Genomic DNA, 13,963 nt, shown 5'->3' with positions numbered 1-13,963 from the left:
GCCTAGCAAAGATGACTTCTCTTGGGCAACGCAAGGACAAGTAGCTCTGATTACGAAACACAACACTAGTTGGCATAACCCAAGTCAGTATGATAACTCGATCATCCAGGTCTTGCCTGTGTCAGCTTCTTTCTTTGGATCAATGAAGACTTCGGCACCCTTGATCTGATCGATATGAATGAAAGATACATCCATCTTTTCTTCTCATTCGAAGGTCAGGTGTCCGCTCGTTAGTTCAGCGCCACATAAATACTGACTTTAAAAGGGGCGACTGCCGCCTGTGCTTAAGTTGTTTCGAGCTTGTAAAGACTCACGATCGGAAGATTGACCTGGTTTACCGCTGAAACTCTACATAATGGTTCAGATTCCCCGGGTCCATGGGTCCATGGCCGCTTAGCTTAGACAACCTTGTTAAAGACATGAATGTGGGGTTCGGTTCCCAATTGATTTGTATTCACCGGGACCTCCCCTTATTGGATTTTCTCCACTTTTCTAGTTGTTGTAGAAAGAATGTTGAGCAAATGAGTTTAAGGGGTGTTTTCTTGTTTACTTTTTTTCAGCCTACGTCGTCTCTCTTCCAGAACCTCACAATCATCAGTGTCTGAAGTTTCATGATGAATATTGGTTTCACATTTTATTGCTTCCGTGAGGAAATATCAATTTGTAACTTGAATTTGTATTTGAGTTATGATGAGGAGTGAGGTAGATTTGCATTGTTGAAGAAAGCGAAGAAAAAGGATGCTGCTATGGCTTGCTTGTGGCTCTTTCTTCTATTGGCTAGTCTCAGGCATGATAGTTTCAATTTCTTTTGGAAAGCAAGTGCAGCTCAGTTAGATGTGTTAGTAATAGCATGAAGTAAGTTGTCGGTAGCCGGCATTAGGTAAAAGGAAAAGCTTCTCAAAAGCATCCAGAAATATCATAGAATGGTGATCGAGATCACCTTCACGGGAATCATCCTTTGCAAATTAGGGGAAGGGAACCAATCAAGTCACCAAGAAGTTCCCCAAACTTGGTTTAGTATTAAGGTTCTTCTCTTCCAGCGTTTAGTATTCAAGTTCTTCTCTTCCAGCCCCCGGCCCCTCTTTGATAAGGAAAGTTTTCATTTCTCAAATAAAAAATGACAAATATGGTTCGATGGCTCTTCTCCACTAGCAGGTTTACTGCTTTCTATTTGCACTTTTGTATTAAGTTTCCTCATATATACGATTTTTTTATTTTCTATTTGTCTATTTTTATTTATAGTGCATTTTATTTCTATTATTCTTCTCCCAAGTTTAAATCTTTTCGGAGCCTCCTTCATTATTACTCTTCCTCCAAAGATTCAGGATCCCCAAGCTCTAGCTCATTTAGCAGGGCTAAACTTCTATCTGAGCCTTTACGAGCAGGATCCTGGATGGGTTACATTCATTCAGAACGGGATTAATCACAATACCCCTCTGGAGGACATACCTGGACGGCTTAAGCTCTTCCTAATGGAAGAAAAGCTGTCTAGTATGCGACAAGATGTCATTCAGGAATTTGTGGCGCTTTATCAAAGAATAGGGCCTTATCTACCGATTGAGCCCTACTTGGTCGACGAAGCGCTTCGCTCCTATCTGGACCATATTCACGCAACTGATTCTTTCACTGTTCTCCAAGCGTCTTATCAAGATATGCGGGAGAATGAGGGAGGATCTGTTTTCTTTAGAAATGTTGTTTCCCACAACCGGGATCTCCTTGAGGCGGAAAGCTCCGCAAGGAGGTGCCTGGAAGTGGAATAGAGGATCCGATGGGAAGAAATCCCCAAGAGCAAGGCAAGTCTCGAAAGATCTGAGCACGAGCATGCTCTCGACTTGTTTAAGTCGGAGGATCTTAGAAGGGAATTAGAAAAAAACTGAGGTGTATATTCTCATTCTGCCTGGATTTGGTATTATTAGTCATATCGTATCGACCTTTTCAAGAAAACCGGTCTTCGGGTATCTAGGCATGGTTTATGCCATGATAAGTATAGGTGTTCTTGGATTTCTAGTTTGGGCTCATCATATGTTTACTGTGGGCTTAGACGTTGATACGCGTGCCTACTTCACCGCAGCTACCATGATCATAGCTGTGCCCACAGGAATCAAAATCTTTAGTTGGATCGCTACCATGTAGGGAGGTTCGATACAATACAAAACACCCATGTTATTTGCTATAGGGTTCATCTTTTTGTTCACCATAGGCGGGCTCACTGGAATAGTTCTAGCAAACTCTGGACTAGACATTGTTCTACATGATACTTATTATGTGGTTGCACATTTCCATTATGTACTTTATATGGGAGCCGTTTTTGCTTTATTTGATGGATTTTACTATTGGGTGGTAAAATCTTTGGTCGGACATATCCTGAAACTTAAGGCCAAATCCATTTTTGGATCACTTTTTTGGGGTTAATCTGACCTTCTTTCACATGCATTTCTTAGGGCTTTTGGGTATGCCACGTCGCATTCCAGATTGTCCAGATGCTTACGCCGGATGGAATGCTCTGAGCAGTTTTGCTTCTTATATATCTGTAGTTGGGATTCGTCGTTTCTTCGTAGTTGTCGCAATCACTTCAAGCAGTGGAAAGAACCAAAAATGTGCGGAAAATCCTTGGGTTGTTGATCATAATCCAACCACACTAGAATGGTTGGTACAAAGCCCTCTGGCCTTTCATACTTTTGGAGAACTTCCTGCGGTAAAAGAGACAAAAGGCTAAAAAAACCTCTCGTAACTATGAAGGAAGTTTCATAGAGATAGGTGTGGGGAAATAGGTCTTCAATTGAAGAGTTAGTTAGCTGGCCTACCGGCCCGCAGATTAGGTTGGCTTTTAGCGCCAACTGAACTGCGTAACCAAAGCGATTCCTTCTTGGTGGAGATAGGTGGGTCCTGGTCCAACCTAAGGTAGTTCGAACCTGACTGGTCGTTTGTTCGTGTGGAGAATCTCTCTCCTTACTCAGGATTTATTTATCTTCGAGGCGAGGCATATTCATATGTCGAAGAAGGGGGAAGTGTCTCCATTTACGCTCATAGAATCCGAAAAAAATAATAAACCATCGTTTAAGGACCAAGGATGCGATGTGAGAAGCGTAGGTCGGAGTAGCAGGAGTATGCGATAAGCAGTTGCATGTTTGATGTGGGTCTATAACGAGATGAATTAGAACACTTGGAATCCTCGCGGATATAGCTGCCACGAGGGCTCTTTCTCACTTAATAGATTCATTCCTTAGTTACGGCAGTTGAGGGTACCTGCCTTTCAGAGATGCTATCAGAGTAGGAAAGTTAGCCACGTTATCCTGCCTAGTTTAGATAAAGCACCCCGATCATACCAGACGCAACCCGATCATTGTATACATAACATAGTGGAATTTGAGTAAATTCTCTCTGCCTTTCCCATTTCCAATTCAAAAACCACTAGGCATAGAAGGAAATCTTTCCCGGTAGAAGGTTCTCAGTAATCAACAATGGGAATAAGCCCTTCCAGTCTTTTTCTCCTAAGAAGGTTTTGGAGGAGGAACCTATGGGAACGGCAGTCCTGCATCGAGATTATTAGTTGCTTACCGCTGCACATTTTATCAAGATCAACCTATGGGAATAGCCGTCCCTTCCTTACCAAAGAAAGAAAAAAGGAATGACGCGGTCTGGTTTACAAGTAAGAAAGAAATAGGATAAGGGTAAAGGTGACGTTTTAGCTCTTCGTTCCGCTCTTGGTTTACAGGCTTTGTTAACCGGACCGGAAAAGGGGGCATTTTCTGGGTAGATTTCCCTATTAAGTCAGCACCGGATCAAGATTGGAGACCCACCACAAGCAGAGAAGAAAAAGCCTAAGAGTGGTGACCAACCATCTGCAAAAGGAGTAACAGAGCAAAGCGAAGAAGAGAAGGGGGAAGAAAAAAGGTTCCTAACTCATTGGATAGCTTAATCTATTGGTCAGGGATCCCATCTTTACTTTATTTAGGTGCCTAGACTTTTCGGGGCATAGGGTAGATTTCACAGTCCTTTAAGTGAATACGCCTTCTCTTTATGTATAGAGCTCTTAAAGAATGGATCAGCTCCTAGCGAAAAAGTCCAAGGTCTGAATACCAAGAGCGGTCAAACACAGTGATCGGTCCCGGTCAATGGGTAGAAAAGCCCGCCCTATAATCTGAAGTAGTCTTCGACTAGGTATATAAAATGGATAAAAAGAAAGAAGGGGAGGAGAGGAGATAGATGCATTTCACTAGGCGTATATGATATTGGAAAGAATGGAATCGAGTAAGCTTAGGCCAACCGATAAGTCATCTTTGTGTAACTTCCCATATGCCTACTTCTAAGCTAAAGTAAGGAAATAGGGTGAGATAAGCAAGAATGAGCCGAACGAAGATGTAAGGTTTGTTTAGATGTAGTCTTTGTGCTTTTCAAGTTGCTTCTTGCGAAATCAACTAAGTTCGAAAAAGCCATGCCCAGGTTTCTGGGAGTTTAGATAAGATATGTCGGCTGTTGGAGGATCAATATTATCCGGGGGATCCATATATTATGAGGGAGTATAGAGCGGGGGTCTAGAGATAGTACAGTAGTGAACCTATTCATTAAATGGACTTTTCCCTTACCTCTCATCAGCTTCCCTTTCCCTCGCCGGTGCAGTGCCATCTGGATACCTCATAAATAAATCAAGCAGACCGGCTAGTAAGCGATCCAGAGGGGCTATCTTCTCTCCCATGCTGGTGCGTGCCTTGCTTAACTCAAGTATAAAGTGGAAATTAAAGCCAAAATCTGGGGTGATAAAATTCCATTTGAATCTTGAGATCCAAGAAGAAGGATAGCTTCATGAGTTCGTTCTGACTCCTAGCTTAGCTGGAAAGCTTTTGCTTGTATCTGGCAGTGGGTGTAACATCCATCATACTCAAACAGAAGAAGGTTTGCTATCTAGCTCCAAGGCAGTTATAATCATTTACAGAACCAGGGTTTGCACCTACTGAGGAGGAGAAAGGGCCGACGACCCATACTAGAACTCCAAGATAAGATCTTTCAGTCGATCAGATGGCCGAGGCCTTTAATAAGGTCCGGTTGTGCCAACGAGTTCTTCTAGTTATGAATCACTGTAGAGAGGTAGCATTACATTTGTATTAGCAAAATAGAGCTCCTCATAGAAAAGAATGGCGAAGAAAGTGTTAGAGTACTTTCTTTTTGTTCAGTCCTGGAACTTATTCTTTTCCGATCGACCTATCAACAGTAGCGATCATACCCCGTCGAGCGAGTTAGGAGCTGCTCACAAAGAAGGCCAAAACCAGATGAGATGGCTGAAGCAGATACCAGAGAATAGGTTCCTTCACCTCAGTCTACTTTATTTTAGAATTCAAATTCAATTGATGCTGCATAGGCTGACCATTTAAAATAGGTGGAAACGGTAGACTGGAGAAGATGATCACACTTTGGAAGAGAGACAGTCGCGCACCTGCCCCGGGAGGGGGCTTTTTCACTGAACTCAACCGCTTAGACTGGAGATGGCACTTGAAAACTCGTACAGAAATCTATCATCTTGACTTAGAGGAAGAAGTGGCAGGGGGTAGGTCGGCTGTTTTAAGTCCGGATGGTTCCTCTTGTTGGCATGGCGTTGGTATGCCTCGCTATCCTTCAACTCTGTATCCGCCATCCTTCAAAACAACAACTACCAAAACACGAACTCAATGGCTTAGAACCGTAAACCATATGCCTTCTCGGTAAAACACATCTCAAACAGATTATTATCGAAATGAATGGATTTTATCGCCTTAAGTAAGAGAAAAGGTTTGTGCTTTCGCCAAAAATTGACTACCTACCCATTGATTGGATTCTTCTTCTCCCAGATCCAATAGAAGTTTCCAATGAGTCATTGCCTACTGCTTTAGCAGGAATGATCGGAAGTAGCAGGGGTTTAGTGATCAAGCTCTCACTTTAAAGTCCCTGCCAGCAATACCAATCCCATGCTCTTCGATGGTTCATACACTCTGAAAAGAATCCTTCTAAGCTTTCCTCCTAAAAAGAACCTACATTCCATTATAGACATAGATTCTATCGTTGACCTACCCAAAGTCTTCTTTTGGTTCCTAGAACCATGTAGGAAAATCACTTGAGCAGTGACAGGTCAGCATAAATGGTTTTGAGATGCAAAAAATCAGTCAAACAACACTGGCAGATCGGCAATCCGATCGGGACCTTCGCACTTGACCATCGTAAAGGGATCGTTGTTGCTTGGTCGATCGATCCATCCTTCCACCCCAAAGCTGGTAATCCAGATCAGAGTTCTTTGGATGGCATGTAATGCATTTCATTATGAAAAGGGTCATTTTTTTATGTTGTAAACTTCATATCCAGAGAAATGGATGACTGGCTGAGGGACATATAGATTACTTCAAATCTCCACCTTCCTATGCTATGTATGCCAACCTTGATCTAATAAGTGGTCTTAATTAATATGCAAGATAGGATAATATTACAAATGGGTGGTTTTGTTCAATACTTAGGTAGGGCTGACTACGCCACCTCAGCAGCCGGGACTGGAATTGCTTACAATGCATCTGGTCACTGACTGAATTCAAAGTAGGGCCAGTGTATAAAGACCGACTTATCTCTCTTAAGAGTCCACTTTCTACTAGAATCAGATTTTCTAGTTTGCAAGCAGGTGTGCCAGCTGTAACAAAAACTTACGGCTTAGGTGGATTTCTTTAGTTAGTCTATAACTCAGGCTTTTCCTTATAGGACTCCCACATAAGTAAGTAGCTAGCTAGCTGGTATTGCCAAACCAAAAACACTGTTGCATTCGAAAAGGCGAACCGCGCGGACCCGACTTCTTCCTTTTATGCAGAAACTAGGGCTCCCTCTAGGTAATTCTACCTATCCGTTTGGACCACGTACCTAGATCAAGTCAATCATTTCAATCTAAGTTGTCCTCAGCTACAGCAAAAACAGAAGAAAGCAATAGGTTCACCGTATCCTATTCCCAAAGGGTGTGATTAGAATCAATAATTATATGTATATATATAAAGTTGACGTAAGCTGTATGCATTCGATGCCCTCAAGTAGGTACGACTATGGATCATTCTATTCCTTTCCTTTAGGTAGTCCTAAAAAGCAAAACGTAATGGTAGAGGATGAAGGAAACAAAGAATGAAGTCTGCACCTTTGACTACTGATGAACCGCCATTTCGTTCTTTTCTTCTTTGTTCGGCTTTCACAAGCAAGATACCTTGAAGCAGGTGACAGTCTATAGCCCAGGAGAGTACCATTGCTGACATGATACAATTGGCCTTCCTCTTCAAATTTATTTAGAACTTCAAGCGTTGAAGGCAAGGTTGTGCAATCTCTCGTACCTGCGAGAAAAGGGCTTATTTACTACTTTTTATCGATCAATAGTCCACCGGTCCCATCCAATGAGTGGTATCTGAGTATCATAGTATCATAAGAAAGTTCATTTGTACACCCGCTTATCTTTCTATAGAAACTTATCTCTAAATGATTTTTAGATAGGATGTTTCTGGAATTACCCCTGCTACGTAGAATGGGATAGTGTCAACATCCTTCATTATAGTACCGAAGATGCTCGTAGGATGGTCGATGGAAAGGATGGCTTTTATTCAAAGAGATGGAGATCCTGGTTTAGCAGCGGTTGCCCGTCCTTGGGTTTATGTCGAGCTTTTCGTATTAAGCACTGGGAGTAGAGAAATCCTAGGGTTGCTTTGTCTTCCTCTTCTGTTCTTAAGTATAACTGAAAAGCATCATGTTTCTTTAGTTGCCTCAAAGCTCAGGATCTCCCCATGTTTCTTCTGGAGATGTGTCAGTGGCTTTGCAATGATGCTGAAATGGCGAACGAAGCGCATGTAATAGCCGGCCAACCTAAGAAGTTGCGGACTTCTTTGACCGATTGCGGAGAAGACCAGTTGGCAATGTTCTTAATTTTGTGGGTTTCAGTGGCAACCCCATGCTGGCTGAGAGTATGGCCCAAATAGGATAACTGGCGTTGAGTGAAAGAGCACTTTGAGCGTTTGACTTGCCATTGATCCCTTCTTAACAACTCAAGCACTGATTGCAAGTGGATTGTGTGATCTTCAAGAGAGGCACTGTAGACTAAAATGTCGTCAAATAACACCAGGGCGCATTTACGCAGAAGGGGTTTGTTTGAGAGTGGCGTTCATGGCTCCCAAGAAGGTGGCTGGTGCTCCCGCGAGGCCGAAGGACATGACCTTGTACTCATAGTGCCCTTTCAGAGACTGGAAGGCTGTTTTGAATTCATCGCCTGCTGCCATACAAATCTGGTGATAACGAACTCTGAGATCGGGTTTAGAAAACCATGGGGCACCAGAAATCTAGGAGTTCCTCGACTATGGGCACTGGATACTTGCTGATGATAGTCATTGCATTTAGATAGCGATAATAAATACATAAACACCAGGAGAAAAAATATATAAGACTTTTGGTCATAGAACCCCTGGTACCAATGTTTATAGAACTGTCCAGAATTGATAAAGAGAAGCAGCTTTGAAGTCATGGAGAACGAAAATAGGACCCTGACTCGATCCCATCTAGTGATTAAAAGGTAAAGTGCTTCGGTACATTGGTGCAGGGGAATGCGTACCTACGCCTTTTAACTACCTTGGGGAGAGCGGACTCGCTGATGACCCTCCTTGGGCAACAGCTCCTCTACTATCCTTTCAATCCCTGTTTTCTGGATGATAGCATTTCGTCGGAATACAAATGGTGGCCCACGTTTAGAAAACTTTTTTAGGGTATTCTATTTCAACAGAATAGATCAAACTTTTTATGTATTAGGGAAGACGTATTCGCGGGGAATACGCTTCCACTTATCCTAGTCAGCAGAGGCAGGGTCGAGCGCTAACTCGCTGCCACGTGTGGCCCGCGGTTGACATCTCTCTCTCCCGCTCCTCCTTCTTCTTCCCCGACGCGAGCGCAGAACAGGGGGAGGGGTCGCCGGCGCCGGCGCTCGCCCGGTCGACTCCGGCCACCTCCGGTGGAGCTCGGACCACCGGAGCCACCGCGAGGACAAGGAGCTCCCGCCTGGACCATCCCCTTCTGCTGGAGAGTGCTTGGGAGGGCAGGGCCATGCTCGCGGCGGAGGTGGTTTTGGCCGGAGTTGGGACACGGTGCTCCGTCCACAGAAAGATGGCGGCGCGGTGCTGGGAAGGATCAGGGGCGGTGCAGGAGGTCTCTGGTGGTGGAGAGAGGGAGGGAGGAGCTCGACATTGAGCGAATTTAGGCCAAGGCCGAGGCGGGCATGACGGCCATGGGGGAGGAAAGGGAGGCGCTCGAGCTCCGGGGAGTGGATGGGGAGGCTTCTAGGAGGCGGGGGAGGCCTTATATAGGCAGGGGAGGGGTGTGCCGCATTGTCGTCGCCGCGGACGCGTGTGCGCGCACCCGAGCTCGACGGTAGGCGACGGAGGAGGAATAGGGGAGGCTCACGGAGAGGTATACGACGCCACGGTCACGAGGAGGAAGCGGTCGAGCGCATTCAATGCCATGTCGGCTACTGTGCTCTCGTGGGCGTTCGGCGGCGAGCGTCGGTGAGGAAGGGAACGGAGGGGGTGAGCTGTCCAGGGGGTGGCGACGATGAGTCTGAGCTGTTAGACATGGTCACATGCGCGAAGACGACAAGAGGGGAGCGGACGAAGCAGAAACGGCGCCCTGGACGCGGCCACTGCGCACAGAGCGCGTGCACAGGCATGCCATCGTCGTAGTCACCACGTGAACCGGGGAATTCAATGCTCTATAGCACCCAAAATGTTGTCTAGCTGATAGTACTTCCAAAATGGAGCATTTATGAGGCCATGGCTTGATCTGGGGTGCTATGGTAAAATGGTAATGGGCGTCTGAAGTTTGATTTATCAAAATTGGCCATCCACTTCTGATCAACAAGGAACTGATTGGGTCAAATGGTGTTGTCTGGGATAATTAACTACGGAAGGACTATGATCCTAGAGGTTTTGGAGCATAATGGAGCACAAACTAATATAGTTTCTTTGTAACTCACATTATGGTCCAGAAACTTGATCAGGAAAGTGCACTCACATGGAGAAGCCATTTGAGCTGAAATTTGGCAAGGCTTAGTGATTTGGCCATATGAAGATGCTGTAAAAGTTTCATACCAATTGGATTCACCAAAATGGTACTTCCTTCACACACATCCTCTCTGTCTAGAAACTTGCAAAACTTCTAGAGGAATATTGGCTTGATGACATGGTCCCAAATTTGGTGGAGATGTTATTTGGGTAGGAGCACAATCTGGTAATTTATCAGAATTAATGAAGCAATATAAAATATACTTGCTTCACAACCTGAAAATATTAATAGAATCAAAGATTTGGTCCTGTGCTCACATAGATCAAGGGATGGAGCTGAAATTTGGAGTAGTGTAAAGATATTAGCACATGATGGAGTGTCCAAAATTTCAACTCATTTGGATAACCCTAGCTAGTAGTTCCTTCACAATTCCATCTGTCTGACAGAAACTTTGAAAAATTGCTGAGGAAGATTAGCTAGGCAAATAAAGTTGAATTTTGGCATGAGGCAATTATATGGATGAAATAGCATGCCCAAAAAGTTTGGGAGCTAACAAGGAAAGATAGGTGGCACTTCCTTCACAAAAAGCCACACCGGACAGAAATCAAGAATAATTATTGGGGAATTATTCTTGGGCTAGGATAGGAAAGTTTGGGCATATTTGAGCAACATATGACCCAAAGAAATTATTAGAATTAAATGGGATTTATGGGAGTGACAGAAATATAGGTTGCTTCACAACCTAGGGTAGAGAGGGTTATTCCTTTAATAGAAAAAGGAATATTCCTGAGAAAAATAATTTAGGGTTTGGTCAACCAGTGAAGTGACATGATCTTGAGAAAGTTATGAGTCACTTGGGAGAAGAAGAAATGATGATCTCCCATGTTGCAAGGCCACAGAACCACTCCAAAAAGAAAAACAGAGCAAAAACCAAATAAATCAAAGGAAAAAAGAAAAGGTCCAAAAACTAGGCTGTTGCAATGCACGTGCTAAGAAGGTGCATGAGCGCGGCCGCAATCTACGACCGGGCGGCCACGGCAGCCCAAACGGCCGCTGTTGCTTCTCAGGTGGCGGCAGCAACATCTGGCTCGGGGATAACAAATGGCGAGAGCGGCACAGTAGCTGTCCGTTCCGCAGCGACGGCCTTAGCCCTGATGGGGGCCGCCCACGACCATGTCGAGGCCGCCCACGCCCAGCTCCTCGCGGTCACTGCACAAATTGAACGAAGCTTCTCCGACAACGGTCGGCAACCCACGGCCGAAGAGCTGGCAATCGCCGAGAGCGTTCGAGCAGCCGTCCGTTCCTCCGCCACATACCTTGCAATGACGAAGCCCGTCCAAGCCCAGATCGCGTCCGCCCACACCCATCTCGTGGCGGCCTTTTCCAAAGAGATGGCAGATGCGGATGGCGAGATGCTTGCCGAGTATGGTGCGATGGATGCCATGGAGCCCCTTCCCCAGGAGACCGTCGGGCGCGAGCTGGACAAGGAGGCGGCGGCGGAGATCGACGAGCACCAGCCGTAGTAGTACTCTTTGTTTTGTTAAGTAAGAGTGCCGGTCTTTAATTTGTTAGAGTAATGTTTAGATCAGCTAGCTCTATTTAATTGCTGAACTTGCTCGATTAAGAAGTGTGGGTGTGTTGTAGTCTCCTTTGTGTACCCAAATAATGCAATGACGTGGATGACCACTGTAACCATGGAAATTCGAACCAAAATTTTTGACGTTCAAACTCATCACACATGGGTTAAGATATCTGAATCCTTTGTGATGTTCACATATCGTACACAGTTCTGAATAAGGAACCGTGTTTGATGACACTTTGCGTGCCAGTTTTTCGCTGAAGCGATTCGAAATTTTCGGCTTCCACGGAAATATCTACCTCCCCGCCCCTCCCCCTTACCAGAAGCCACATTTCCCCTATTTCCACCTTCATTTCCAAGTTGAAACCTTCACTCCTTGCTTGCAGAGCCGCCTCCTCGTCGGCGACCCTCCTTAACGCTGCTTGGCCTCGTCTATCCAGGCAGGTAATCCACACCCGTCCCCCATCCTCCTCCTGCTTCCACATCCCACATGCCCCGACCGCCGGCGCGAGCACGACACCTTCCACCCCAATCACCGACCCCTCCACCAAATAAGCGCCTCCCTAAGCCTGCACGCAGTATAGCCAGGACCTCAAGGAGCATTTGGTAGCAGAGAAGCAAATCGCGGCCGCACGCACGTATGAGGTCGCGATGGCTGCCATTCGTGCCGACCCCCAAATCTTGGAGGAGCACCTTGCCATTTGCTAGCTATGCCGGTTAAGCATTCTTGGTTTACCCGTTGTTTGTGTTGCTCCTGCCTTTCCTTCACAAATTCTAGTGAATTGTGCTATCTAATTTTACCATGCAATCTGTTGCTCTAGTGTATATGTTCTATATGTCGTGCAGTGTGGTGCTCACTTATTAACTATTTTGTTAATTAGTTGTCATCTTCAGTTAACTGTTTGGTTCAATTCTGCAAATGTGATGTTCAATTCTTCAGGCTGCAATTTTGTATTGTCTTCCATGTGAGAAATAAATTGAATTTATCTTTACAAAATACATGAGAAACGAATACAATTGCTATATTTCCAAGTTGTCAAGCATGCTTGGTTTGGTTATACATTGCGCAATGTGGTGCTCAGTTAACATTTGGTTCATTTGTGCTGTGGTGTTTAGTTAACCGTTTGGTTCAATTCTGCAATGCAATGTTCAATAGTTGTGGGTGCATTCTGTTATTGTATACCATGTGAGGAATAAATTGAATTTGGCTGTAGTAAATACATGAGAAACAAATACAATTGCTACAATTGGCTGTATTTAACTATTTGGTTAACTGCCTGATCTTCTATTAGGAGTATGTTATATTGCGCAATGTGGTGCTCAGTTAATGTTTGATTCATTTGTTGTGGTGTTTACTTAACTGCTTGGTTCAATTCTGCAATGCGATGTCCAATTGTCGTGGGTAGAATTTTGTATTGTTGTGGATGTGAGGAATAAATCAAATTTGGCTGCACTTAATACATGAGAAACATATACAAGTGCTATATTTTCTAGTTCTTAATCATGCTTGGTTTGGTTAAATGGGGTTTCCATGAGGCTTGAATTAATCTGATGAATCTGCAATGTGCTTATTTTTCATCAACATATTTTACTGATAGCATGCGAACCCTTACTTAACCTGATGACTAACTACCGTATATGTGTTGCAGGGAAACAATGGGAAGCACTGAGGTTTACAATCAAGGTTAGCACGTGCATGGTCCGTTCTCTAATAGCACATTATTGTGCAATTGCAGGAACCATTCTAATATTTAGGTTTTTAACAATTTGGTCTTGCACATGTAGGTCCTGCTGTCAGAGGTTTTGACCCACAGTTCGACCCTTTTTGCCTATGGGGAAATGAGTTGTCCATGAATATCAATCAAATCAAGAAACTCAGAAAGATTGTTAGGATAAAGAAATTAGCGACAAAAAACAACAAGATTTTTGTCTGCACAATGAAGAAGACATCAGTTCACTACAAGATGGTACTAACTATTATACCTTGCCATTTTTTATTCCTTTGCCCCATTTCCAATATAGAGAAGATATTTATGCACATCCTTGTTTTTAGGCCTTTCCAAAGCAGTTCACTGATGATTACCTCTCAAACCACCTCTATGGTCAGGAGGCGAGGAAGGTTTTCATACAAGACCCACGGTTCAATATTGAAGTGTTCCTGAAGAGGACGAAGGACAGACGGTCAATCATCCACAGGCACTGGCCTAAAGTTGCAAAGACCTTCAACATAAATGAAGGCTCAATATTCGCCTTCCGCTTTAGTAGTTTTCCACATGAGATGCATCTGTCTATATACCGTCTATGATGCTAATTCTGAAAGGTACTACATGTTGCATGTGAAACTTGGTGCTGGTGTAG

The 13,963-nt window shown here is 44.3% G+C and overlaps 1 pseudogene; it reads left to right on the top strand.

Moving 5' to 3' along the window:
• The first annotated feature begins 284 nt into the window (after positions 1-284).
• LOC120964562 (uncharacterized) lies at positions 285-1,889 on the top strand (annotated as a pseudogene).
• The last annotated feature ends 12,074 nt before the right edge of the window (positions 1,890-13,963 follow it).

The sequence above is a fragment of the Aegilops tauschii genome, chromosome 5 (genome assembly GCF_002575655.3).
Source record: "Aegilops tauschii subsp. strangulata cultivar AL8/78 chromosome 5, Aet v6.0, whole genome shotgun sequence".
Classification (NCBI taxonomy): domain Eukaryota; kingdom Viridiplantae; phylum Streptophyta; class Magnoliopsida; order Poales; family Poaceae; genus Aegilops; species Aegilops tauschii.
Note: the sequence above shows the minus strand (reverse complement) of the source record. Positions and strands in the feature narration are given on the sequence as shown.